Consider the following 11,573-nt stretch of genomic DNA (forward strand, 5'->3'; position numbering starts at 1 on the left):
GCAAAAGTAAAACCTTAAATATGTCGGCAATTAAGGGGTACCCGGAGTTTTCAATGTTGTGGTTCAGCTCCATAGGATCCATTGGTTCATTCATGTGGCCTGGGTCCCCCGTCATCCCTTACCTTCCGCTGCGGCTGCGACCGGCAGCGGAGGATGGGAAGAGTGCGGGGAGGGTTGCGGGTGACGCGTGCCAGCAGCGGAGGCGACTAGGTCGCCGGCGGCCCCCTTTGCAAGGCACCACAATCTTCAGTGCGGTGGCGCATGCGCGAGATGGTGCGCATGCGCAGTAGAGCCCGGCGGGCAATACTACATAGCTCTGCTTGGGGAACTACAACTCCCTGCAGCCCCTGGGGCTGGGAAACACACCCCACAGCTAATAGGGCTGCAGTATCCCTCTGCTGAGAAAATAATACATTTGGCATGCTTGCACCACGCTAGTCAGTCGGAACTGGGACATCTGAGGGTAAGGGTGTAGGTGCAGGGTGTCTGTGGGCCCTTGCACTAGGCCAGAGTCCCCATTAGGCCCCAGCTAGGTCCCGTCTCACAGTAGCTTATGGTTGCTTCAAGGAAGGCCCTTAGATAGGTTCTGTTCCCCAATTACTGTCTAGTGTCAGCGACACAGTGAAGGTGATTGCGGCCTGTGGTCTGGGACCCGACTACCTCCCTGTGAGAGACTGCAAGGTGATATTATCCACGCCGGAATTCAGCCCATGCGGAGGCGGACGCCATCGCGGATGACAACGTCAGATCCGACAGATCCTCTGTGTTAATCTGCATCACTCAGGTGCTGGAGCTCGTACCCAACTAAGTGCACCAACACTTCACGGGATAGCGCTATCTCCTACACTTTGGGTGGGCCTTGACATTGGGAAAAGGGACATCAGGGTATTGGTGCCTGGCACCCAATGTACTTTGGAGACACTCACTGGTGGTATCAGGTTGGGGCCTACTGTATATTACTGTGTGGTACAGGGTACCAATATTATTGTGTTCAGTAAAGGTTGTTAGTATATATGTGTGTGTATATTATTGGTATTGTTCCTGTAAGGGGCCTAATCCAACCCCGTTAGGATCCCTTGCAGGTGGAAGCACTGTCACCAGACAAATCAGGTACAACCCAGGCTCCCAGCGGCAGAGGTTCAGGCCTCCTGTGAGCCACAGGTAATGCACCACACACACCGTAGCCCCCATATCTCCTATAGGGTGGGGGAGTGCTCTACACATAAAAGGTAAAAAAATTAAAAATACTTGATTTCGGCATGGATTGCTGCTTACGAGTACTAAAGGTCACTTGCAAATCTCCTAGCTGTACTAATCAGGTTAACTTTGCTGCCTCCTACTGGACATGTCGAAATCTATTTTGCTGTTGAGAGAATCTTGGATACCTATGTCTTGCGACTATGCTGTATATTGACTATTTCTGCATTATCATTGCTGAGCAGTGGACAAATCTTTGCTATAATACTGGTTATGAGCCAATCCTTTCATTTGATTATTTTTTTTGTGCAGTGCCACTCAATATGAAATATACATAGCCATATCAAACGTTTTATTCTCTATAGTTGCTCTATACCGTTTTTGGGTTATGCGCCTATAAAAGAAACTAAACCAATGCACATCATGTTTTCATGTTCTGGCACAAATCCTGATTGAAAGATGATATTGTACTGGGCATTTGAGGAAATATCAGAACAATAGATATAAGCATTCCCAGTTATGAATTTCCCTAGCAAGTTACCGGAGGCATGAACAGCAAAGAGACCATCAACATTTAATAACTACAAGGTTATAATATTTCAGGAATATATCTATGCATTACAAATTAAGAGAATCTGCATAAACATGTTCTTGGCTTTACAAACAAAAAAAATCACCCTTTTCTACTGTATTCAGCCCTATTCACTAGAAAAAGATATAACCTGCATGACATTTTAAGGATTATTACTTGCCATGGAAATGAGCACAGTGGGAATTTCTATTCATTTTTACGTGGATTCCCTAGAGGCTGTTTCTTCCTTTTGGACTTCTCAGATTGAGTCAGTGATTCTGCATTGCAAAGCTGGTACTATATGTATATTTTTATGTTTTTCAATGGGCAAAAGTCCTACTAGGCACATCGCCTAATAGGACTATTGCTAGGGTGATCAGACATCCCGGTTTAGCCAGGACTGTCCCAGATTTGCAGCCCATGCCCTAGTGTCCTGACAAATAGTCCCGGTTTTGGTGGTAGATGAGGGGCATAGCCAGTATAGTCTGGGGTGGAGCCACTATTGTATGCGGCGGGGCCAGTGTAGTCAGGGGCGTGGTAGTATCATCCAGGGGTGGGGACATATCATCCAGGGGCAGGGCCAGTATCCGCAAGAACAGAGATGCTCTGCTATAATGGAGAGAAGCATGCAGCTGCAGATTCGGCCACAGAGCACGCCTGTGAGCATGGTTGCTCCTCCTTGCAGGAGAGAAGGAAACAGCATGGATCAGAGAGGGGTGTGTGTCTAGAGTGTGTCGCACCTTTCACTATTGTGTCCAGTACTTTTGGAGAAGCCACCTGGAACGCCTAGTTGTACAGGTAAGGTGTTGTGCAGATGAGGGTCTGTGTGTTGTTCAGGTCAGGGTCTGTGTGTGTTGTTCAGGTCAGGCTCTGTGTCTGTGTTGTGCAGGTCAGGGTCAGTGTGTGTGGTGTGTTGTGCAGGTCAGGGTCTGTATGTGTGTGTTTGCAGGTCAGAGATTGTCTGTCTAGGAAAGATGTCGGATCTAAATTAATTTCTGTGTCAAGAACTGATTCAAGCGGATTCTGTTCGCTGGAAGATCTCCTGATATAGCTATGATATCAGACCCTTATGGTACTGTTTACTTTTACATATTGTGGCAGGACAGCCTTGCGGCGGAGTCAGTAAGACGCTAGACACGATGGGAAACTTTAAACTGTAGTGGTTTATTAGCTACAACCACAATAAAGTACGGGTGCACTGTCCCTTTAAGAAACTACTTTCTAGAAAATAAAGCCTATTCCCGTTAGGGAAACGAACTCACTTCTTGAGCCCTTACTAACAGGGCAGCCAGCTAATCTGGTTATGCCCAAAACATGTGCTCTACAAAGTATAACAAATAAGTATCATAATAAAGTCTTATCTGTAATGCAGCTCCAACAGAAAACAGGAACACCGGTTCCGGGGAGCAGGCTGTGTCCAGCTCGCAGCAATCTTTATCTTTATCCTGGGTTGGGGTCCCAGCTGGTCCCAGCAGCAAAGCTCCTCGCAGGACTGGGGGACCAGAGCAACAGCTAGGGCTTCCTAGCCGGGAGAAGTCTCTCCACCCTCCTGGGGAAAAACAAGCTCACCTTGTGTGATCAACTTCCTGCTTTTTAAAGCACTTGTTTCACTGATGAGTTCAGCCCCTGTTTAATCAGTCTTCAGCTGTGCTTTCTCTCTCTGAGGAGATTAACGCTTGTGTACTGGCTGCAGCGTCTCTCCATTCACTGTTCCAGCCTACTGAGTCAGTGACTCTGTCACATATCCCTCCCCCCAGCGAAACATTGTCCTGTGGAGCGGCCCGTGCACCATTCTCGTGCACCAGCATCTTTGTCGAAAATGTCCGACGACGGCCCTTCCCTCCCCCCTTTTATTTTCTTGCCTTCCAATTTAGGCATTTTCTTTTTTGGGTAATTACCAGGCCATCTGGGCCTGAAGACTGGTACCTCACTATCTCCTTGTGTTGTGACAGTTTAAGGTTGATGCTCCACTTTTGTTGTGTCTCTTCTTGCAAAGGTTCCTGAGCATCCTGCTGTCTATTAGCTCTCTCTACCAGGACTCTACGCCACGTTGTGACCTTGATCTGCAAATCCTGAAGATGCATCGTTCTCTTGTGCTCAGAGTCTCCCTTACCCTGTAGAAGAGCCTTGACCTCTGTCAGCTCATTGCATACACTCGCCAGTGACTGTTTGGCCTTCTCTTGTGAAGACAGCAACTCTGTTTTAGTGGTGATGGCTTTTGGACCTTTCTCCATCAGCTTACCTTCAGTGTTGGGTTCCACAATATTTATCTTTAGTACTTCAACTTGGTCGGGATTCTTATTAACCGAAGTGCACCCCATGGCACCTCTCTTTTACCGTTAGCAGACTCATAGGCTTGGGCCTTTCTGTCTTGACTCTTTAACTTACTCTGTTGAGAGAGTCGCTGGACAATCTGTGCGGTCTTTCGCCTCTTATGATCACGGGCACACTTCCATCTCATTCGCGACTGTCTCTTCACAGTGGCTACCCTCATGGCAAGGAATCCACTTTGGGTCCCCCGGGCACTGTAATATGATTGGATTCTTACTGTGTTACTGCATCGCCACTTGGCATTCGCCTTCCGTGCCTTGTGGAAAGTAGACTGTAGTACTGCAACGGTATCATGGTCATGCTTCCTGGTGCGTCTCCCTTGCTTTATCTCTACCGCCACCTTTTCCTTGGACTGCTTCAGTGACCCAAACGTCTGTCTTGAGGTTGTAAGCTTTTCCTCCAGCTTAATCTGAGAAACCTCCTGCTGGGCAGCAGTAGAGTCCGACGTAGCGTCCCGCTCAATCTTCAGAGCCTCGAGCTCCTTGCCTAGGTCACACTTTTGTTTCTCCACCATCTTGCGGCCAGTACACTAAGACTCCAGGTCCTTCCTCAGGTCTTGAAGCAGTCCTTCTGCCTTTCTTCTTTCATCCAGTACAGCTTCTTTAGAGTTGAGTCGTGATTCTACATCTCCTAGCAGACTAAGAGCAAGGCTTAAATCGGTCTCTGTTTCTTTATTCTGGACCTGCAGCTGCTGGTGCTCCTCCCGGACTTTGTCCAGCTCCAGCTGTAGCCGGGCCCCCTCATTGGTCGTGTAGTCCAGCCGCTTTTGGATATCAGCCATCTCGGTTTCATGGTGCAATGTCAGGCAGGCCACCTGACGGACGGACACCTCCTCCCACTTGGCGCGCTGCATCTCGCACTCAGCCATCTGCATCTGCAACTCTTCAATCTGATGCTGCCAGTCTCCTCTCAGGGCCTTCACTGCTTCCTGGTGCTTACTCTGAGTTTGCATCAGCGCCTCCTTCATCTTTTGGAGCTCTGCAGTTCTTGTCGCTAGGATTGCTGCTGCTTCTGTTTTCCAGGCCCCTTTCTCCTTGGTATACTGACTCATTGGGATGGCGCTGCCTCTCTGCTTCTCCAGCTCCTGCTTCAGTCTTTGGACCTTCTCATGTTCTCTCTCACACAGAGTCACCTGACTTCTAAGCTCCGCCTCCAGCGATGCTCTTGTGGCGCTCAACGTGACCTTCAGCTGTTCCAGGGCGAGGCATTCTTTTTCCAGCATTTTCTCTGCATTCTGCAGTGCAGCCTGTACTTCTAATTTTTCTTGAGCCAATTGTGTCTTCACTTTCTGTGCTTGGTGAAGCTTCTCAGTCCCATCACTGACCTGACTAATCAGGTTTAAAACCTCTTCCTTCAGGTTTATATTCTCCATTTTCACAGTCTCTATATCCCTTAGGACCATCTCATTGGCTTTCTTCAAAGTACCCAGCTCTATAGTTAGATAGTGGCCCTCCTGGCGTGAGAGCTCCAGCTCTATTTTGAGTGCGCTAGCTTCTTGGTGAGAAACTTCTAAGTCTTTGATGAAGTTTTGCACATCTCTCTAGGACATCTTATAGCATAGTCTCCAGTCAGGACTTGTTCTCTCTGATTCCATGGTACCAATTGCCGTGTTGGCCTTATCCAAACTTGTCGTCAGCTCCTCCAACTCACTCCGTAAGAGACGCTCTGTTTTCTTTAAAGCCTCCTACTCTTGTATAGCTGGGAGTATACACCTCTGTACCTCGGCGTTAGCTTCTCGCTCCCTATTCAATTGTTCCTGCAAGACATCATAATCACGATGGGCAGTTTAGAGTGCAGAAATTAAGGCCTCTTTTCCTTGGATCAAGGATTCAGCTTCCCTTTGCTCCTCCTTTTCCTTTGCCACCGTTCCTGTGACAATTCTGCCCATCACTCCGGTCTGCAGCACATCTCGGTGCCTTGCTGATGCCTGTTGTCCTGACATCGCAGGCTCAAGTGGTTCGGTCACTTCCTCTGTGATTTGAGAAATATTTTTCTTCCTCTTTGCTTTATTAGCTCCAGAGACATCAGTGGTATCACACACACTGGTATCAGCTTCCACATCTTGCTTGTACTCACAATGCGTTGCTTGCTTTTGCAGCTGTGGGAAACAATATTCATCATGTTGCTCCTGTTGCCACTGTTTATAGTTGAGAACTTGGGGAGACACCCCTCCCGTGTGTCCTGGTTCATGACAGGCCCAGCATACTGAATCCTTTAGAAAGTCACCTGGTTTCCTTCTAGCCGGCACGGCTCCGAACTCCTGTTCACCGACTCCAAGGTCCTGCGCTCTGGACACTGGTCACTTTTGCAGCTTTCATCTGCGGGTACGTCTCTCTTCTTGGGGCCACATATGCGTCATCATCATAATCATCACATGGCCTGAAGGGACACTGTTTTGTATGGTTATGTACATTGCAAAACTGACACTTGACGGCGGCCATTTTAAAACCCCGTTTTTTTATGTTTTTTTTTCCACACCCGACGAGGCAGACTTTGCACAACACACGTAAGTTGTACGTGCTTTACAATCTTTGAACCTTCTGGGTTCTTCTTAGGGCAACATCTTTGCCAAAATCCATTTTCACGTTCTTTTATACCAGACAGGGCAAATTTTACACACAGCACTTGCTAGCTGCAAATTCACTCGCTTCAGCAAAAGGCCTTACCTTTACACAGCAATCATTTCATACCTGACTGGGCAAACTTTACACTCAGCACTTGCTAGCTGTAAATTCAATGCTTCAGCAAAATAACGCGTTTTTTTTTCTTCTTCTGCTTGAGTTCAGTGTCTCAACACATCTTCATCTACTGACCCCCAGAGGCATAGCATCCCACTTCTGACACCACCTGTGGCAGGACAGCCTCACGGCGGGGTCAGTAAGACGCTAGACAAGATGGGAAACTTTAAACTGTAGTGGTTTATTAGCCACAACCAAAATAAAGTTCGGGTGCACTGTCCCTTTAAGAAACTACTTTCTAGAAAATAAAGCCTATTCCTGTTAGGGAAACTAACTCACTTCTTGAGCCCTTACTAACAGGGCAGCCAGCTAATCTGTTATGCCCAAAACATGTGCTCTACAAAGTATAACAAATAAGTATCATAATAAAGTCTTATCTGTAATGCAGCTCCAACAGGAACACCGGTTCCGGAGAGCAGGCTGTTTCCAGCTCGCAGCAATCTTTATCTTTATCCTGGGTTGGGGTCCCAGCTAGTCCCAGCAGCAAAGCTCCTCGCAGGACTGGGGGACCAGAGCAACAGCTAGGGCTTCCTAGCCGGGAGAAGTCTCTCCACCCTCCTGGGGAAAAACAAGCTCACCTTGTGTGATCAACTTCCTGCTTTTTAAAGCACTTGTTTCACTGATGAGTTCAGCCCCTGTTTAATCAGTCTTCAGCTGTGCTTTCTCTCTCTGAGGAGATTAACGCTCTGTGTACTGGCTGCAGCCTCTCTCCATTCACTGTTCCAGCCTACTGAGTCAGTGACTCTGTCACAATATGTTTTCAAATATCGTGTGCCCTGAGAATGTTTGGGAAGCTGAAATATGCATCACAAAATTTCTGATCTGCAAATAGAGGAATAGTTTAGATGGTTGTATTTCAAACTTGGCCATAACCTCTTGAAAGTCAAGTATCTTCCCCTTTTTTTAGCAGATCTCCCGACTTTTCCAGTTCCTCAAAAGATCGGGGTGACATATCCGGCTGAAAGTTAGGATTACCAAATGAGGGAACTATTTTTGAAGGTGGAGAGAGAAGATTACACGTTTTCCTAGCCAAATTCATTATATACAGTGTTAATTTTATTGTCGGAGAGGGGTTTAGAAATTTCGGGATTTGCTGCTTAAACATCCAAATCCAATCAGATAGCGAGACTGGCTTAGATAGTGCCTCCTCTTTATCTACCCATCTGAAATATTTGATCCATGATCATCGTTCAGAGATCGTAGGACATGGTACTGCAAGCTTCAGGGCCGGATGAGCTGTCTCCTATTGGAATGGTTGTGGTAGGGGACAACTCAGTAGAGGAGGCCACGTTCTATGCGGAACTTGTCCCATTCCCTCATGATAACAGCGACTGTGTCGGTAGGAGCACACTTCACTAAGGAGGAGTTGTTTTCTTGGATGGCCCGGCATATGGCTCTAGCACCGGGTCTCGCATGTGGTGTATCACCAACTCTTTAAATCTCATTATGGTATCTTGCATGATGGACATGCCTTCTGGGTGGCAGTATGCTGCTGGAAGTGCCGTCGACTGACATCCCAATGAGTTCACCACTCTGAGTTTGGAGAAAGCGACCTTATCCTTCACTATCGCCGCGGTTGAGCACATTGCCCGAATCCCAGGACCAGGAATTTCTTCCCACTTGCCATTGTCTGGTGTTGAACGCTGTCCAGGCCGTCTGTACAGAGTGTCGGCTCTGACATTCAGGGGGCCTACTTTTATTTTGGGGTGAACTGGTAATTAGATAGAGCAGGCAACCACCTGTAGCCGGTGGCATCCAATTTGGTGGAGGTCCGGATATAGGTCAACGGATTGTTGTCGGTCCGAACCTCGAAGGATACCCCTTAGAGATAATCATGTAGCTGTAACGCCTGTATGCCCGCAGACCTGGCCAGTCCCCAGTACTGAGGTGGGTAAGGTTATAACACGCACCCACAGCAGTGAGGGCGTGCCCGGAGTGTGTAATGCGTTGCTGGGCCTGTTGAGAAAGGGTTAATGTATACTTGCAATGTCCAGGATGCCAGAGTTTGGATAGTAATGTCCATGTGCCAGAGTTCAGTGGTAATAGAGGGCAGCGTGGTGATGTCCGTAGGCCAGTGTTCAAGGATAGGAGAAGGCAGCGTAGTCGTATCCGAGTGCAGGGTTCAAGGGCAGGAGAAAGCAGGGTAATCCAATTCAAAGCAGAGTTCAAGCCAGGGAGATCCAAAGGTAAGCAGGGACAGGAACCAGCACTGAAAGAGACAGGAGAGCCAAGCATAGAGACTGCACACACAGGGGTCACAAGAAGCTATGCAGAGCAATGAGCTAGAGGACAGACAGTGATTATAAAGGAGGGAGCACCAATGGGAGAGGGAGGAGGAGCAGAGGGTTGAGTGAGAGGTTGCAGGGATAGGTCAGAAGGAGTGAGGGAGGAGACAGGTGAATCACACAGGGATACGGCTTGTACGCTGTGGGGGGCGGAGCCAGAGCTCTGGGAAGGCCTATATCTGGAGCGTGTGCGCGCGCCCTCTGTAAGGGTTGGATGCGCGCGCACAGTGTGCGCCAGGGAGCGCGAGGAGCGTCACGCCGCGGGGGCGCTTGCCAAGGAAGGCGAGGGGGCAGGAGGAGCGGCTGAAGAAGGTAATGTGCAGGAGAGGGAATAGAGAGACACTGCGAGCAGTGAGTGCCGCGGAGGGGATCGGGTGTTTGGGGATATGCACGCACCTTGAGGGGAACGTGCGTAACAGCTGGGCGCGCGTCCGGACATGCCGCAGAGGAACGGGTGCGGGAGGAGGAAGGGAGAGATGGACGAGGAGGCGAGGGAGAAAGGTCAGAGGCAGGGGAACAGGGGTGATGGGGACACATTGGGAAGCAGGAATCCCCTGAACCGTCACAGTAGCTTATCTACACCGGGCCCACTTGAGTGCTAGGAATTCCAGTTTATGGACTAGGTAGTTCGGCTCGCTCGGCATCAGACTGCAATTCACATAGGCTACTGGCTGGAGGCCCGCAGGGTATTTTTGATGTAGTACCGCTCCTAGCCCGTTGAAGCTGACATCCACATGCAGGATATACGGATGCTCCGGATTGGCATAGGTCAAGACAGCGGCTTCAGTGAGACTTTTCTTGAGCCTGTGAATGCCTTATCGCAAGCGGACGTCCATTTGTCCCCGAACGGTGTTCGCGGAGTTGCAGCTTTTTGCCGAGGTTCCTCTGGGTAGATTTTCAACACATTGTTGAGGACTTTGGCCTTGCTGGAGTATTCCTCTACGAATCTTCGGTAGTAGCCGAAAAAAATCCAGGAATGATCGTAGCTCCATCACATTATCTGGTCTGGGCCAGTTCTCTACGGCTTCGACCTTAGCAGGGTCAGTAGCCACTCCTTCTGCAGACACTATGTGGCCCACATAGGTGATGAAGTGCGGCAGAAGCGACATTTGTTCAAGGACAACTTCAGGCCATCTTTTCCCAGTCGTTCCAGAACCTTGAGAATACGTTCTTCGTCCTCTTATAATGTTCTTCCAAACACAATGATATCGTCCAGATAGACCAGACATTCCCAGGGATTCATATCACCAATGATCTTTTCCATTAACCTCTGGAACGTTACAGGTGCACCACAAATGCCTTGGGGCATCCGGGTGAACTGGTAAAACCTGAGGGGGCAGACAAACGCTGTCTTCTCCTGGTCTTCAGGGCTCATGGGTACCTGGTAGTATCCAGACCTCAGGTCCAGCACGCTGAACCACTGACTGCCGGATAAGGCGCTGAGGATCTCTTCAATCCGCGGCAAGGTGTATTCGTCTGGGACCGTGTGGCGGTTCAGGGTGTGGAAGTCCATGCATAGGCGCACAGATCTGTTCTCTTCCGCACTACCACAATAGGAGAGGCATATGGGCTAAGGGACTCCGTTACGATACCCGCCGTCTCCATCTCCTTCAGGACGTCCCTCACATCCTCCACATCTCTGGGAGCTATGCATCTGGAATGCTCCTGAAATGGAGTGGCGTTCAATCGGATCGTGTGTTGAGCACTCTTGCTTCAGCCCACATCCATCTCACTGGTGGAGAACACCTCCTTGTGTTCTGCCATATTGTCGCTTAGCTGTTTCTTCTGCTCCGCTGGCAAGGACGATTCTCCGAAGTCGAACTGCAATATGGGAGGGGCTTCTCGCACGGTAGCCGCGTTTACATGAGTCAGGGATTCTATTTGAGTAACCGGGTATATCTGACCCAGTGCTTGACCGACGTCAAACCGTATAGGATGAGGCGAGATGTTCTTGAATCGGCGAGGAAGTGAGGATTTCCACTCCTTCATCTCTGGTACCACCTTGAACCCTCTCTTAGCATCCTCTTTGGGAGTGACCTCTAGTGAAAAGTACCAGCTGGCCTCGATGCGGCCCAGGAAGTACAGCGGCCATATGCCTCACTCCCCCTGGTGGAATCTCTGTCAACACCTTGGTGTTGAAGAATTGTCCAAATCCTTCTTGGGCAGAGATTCAATAGAACTCCTCTTTGAATACGAGGTGAATCCGCAGATATAATAAGGGTAGTTCACCGGTTTCTTGCAGATAGTCCCAGATCAGGGCTCGTGCCACATCCGACTTGGTCCCCAGTATGAAGGGGGAATTTGGGTGTTCCCGAGGCTCGGGACATACCAAGGCTTCCACTTCCATGGGGTGGGTTTTGTTGGTATTGAGCTGCGGTATTTCCAACCGCACTTGAATCATGCCATCAATGGGGTAGTCTTCACTACTAGGACTCCATAATTTCATCTTCT

The sequence above is a fragment of the Ascaphus truei genome, chromosome 1, assembly GCF_040206685.1.
Source record: "Ascaphus truei isolate aAscTru1 chromosome 1, aAscTru1.hap1, whole genome shotgun sequence".
In the NCBI taxonomy this organism is placed as follows: Eukaryota; Metazoa; Chordata; class Amphibia; order Anura; family Ascaphidae; genus Ascaphus; species Ascaphus truei.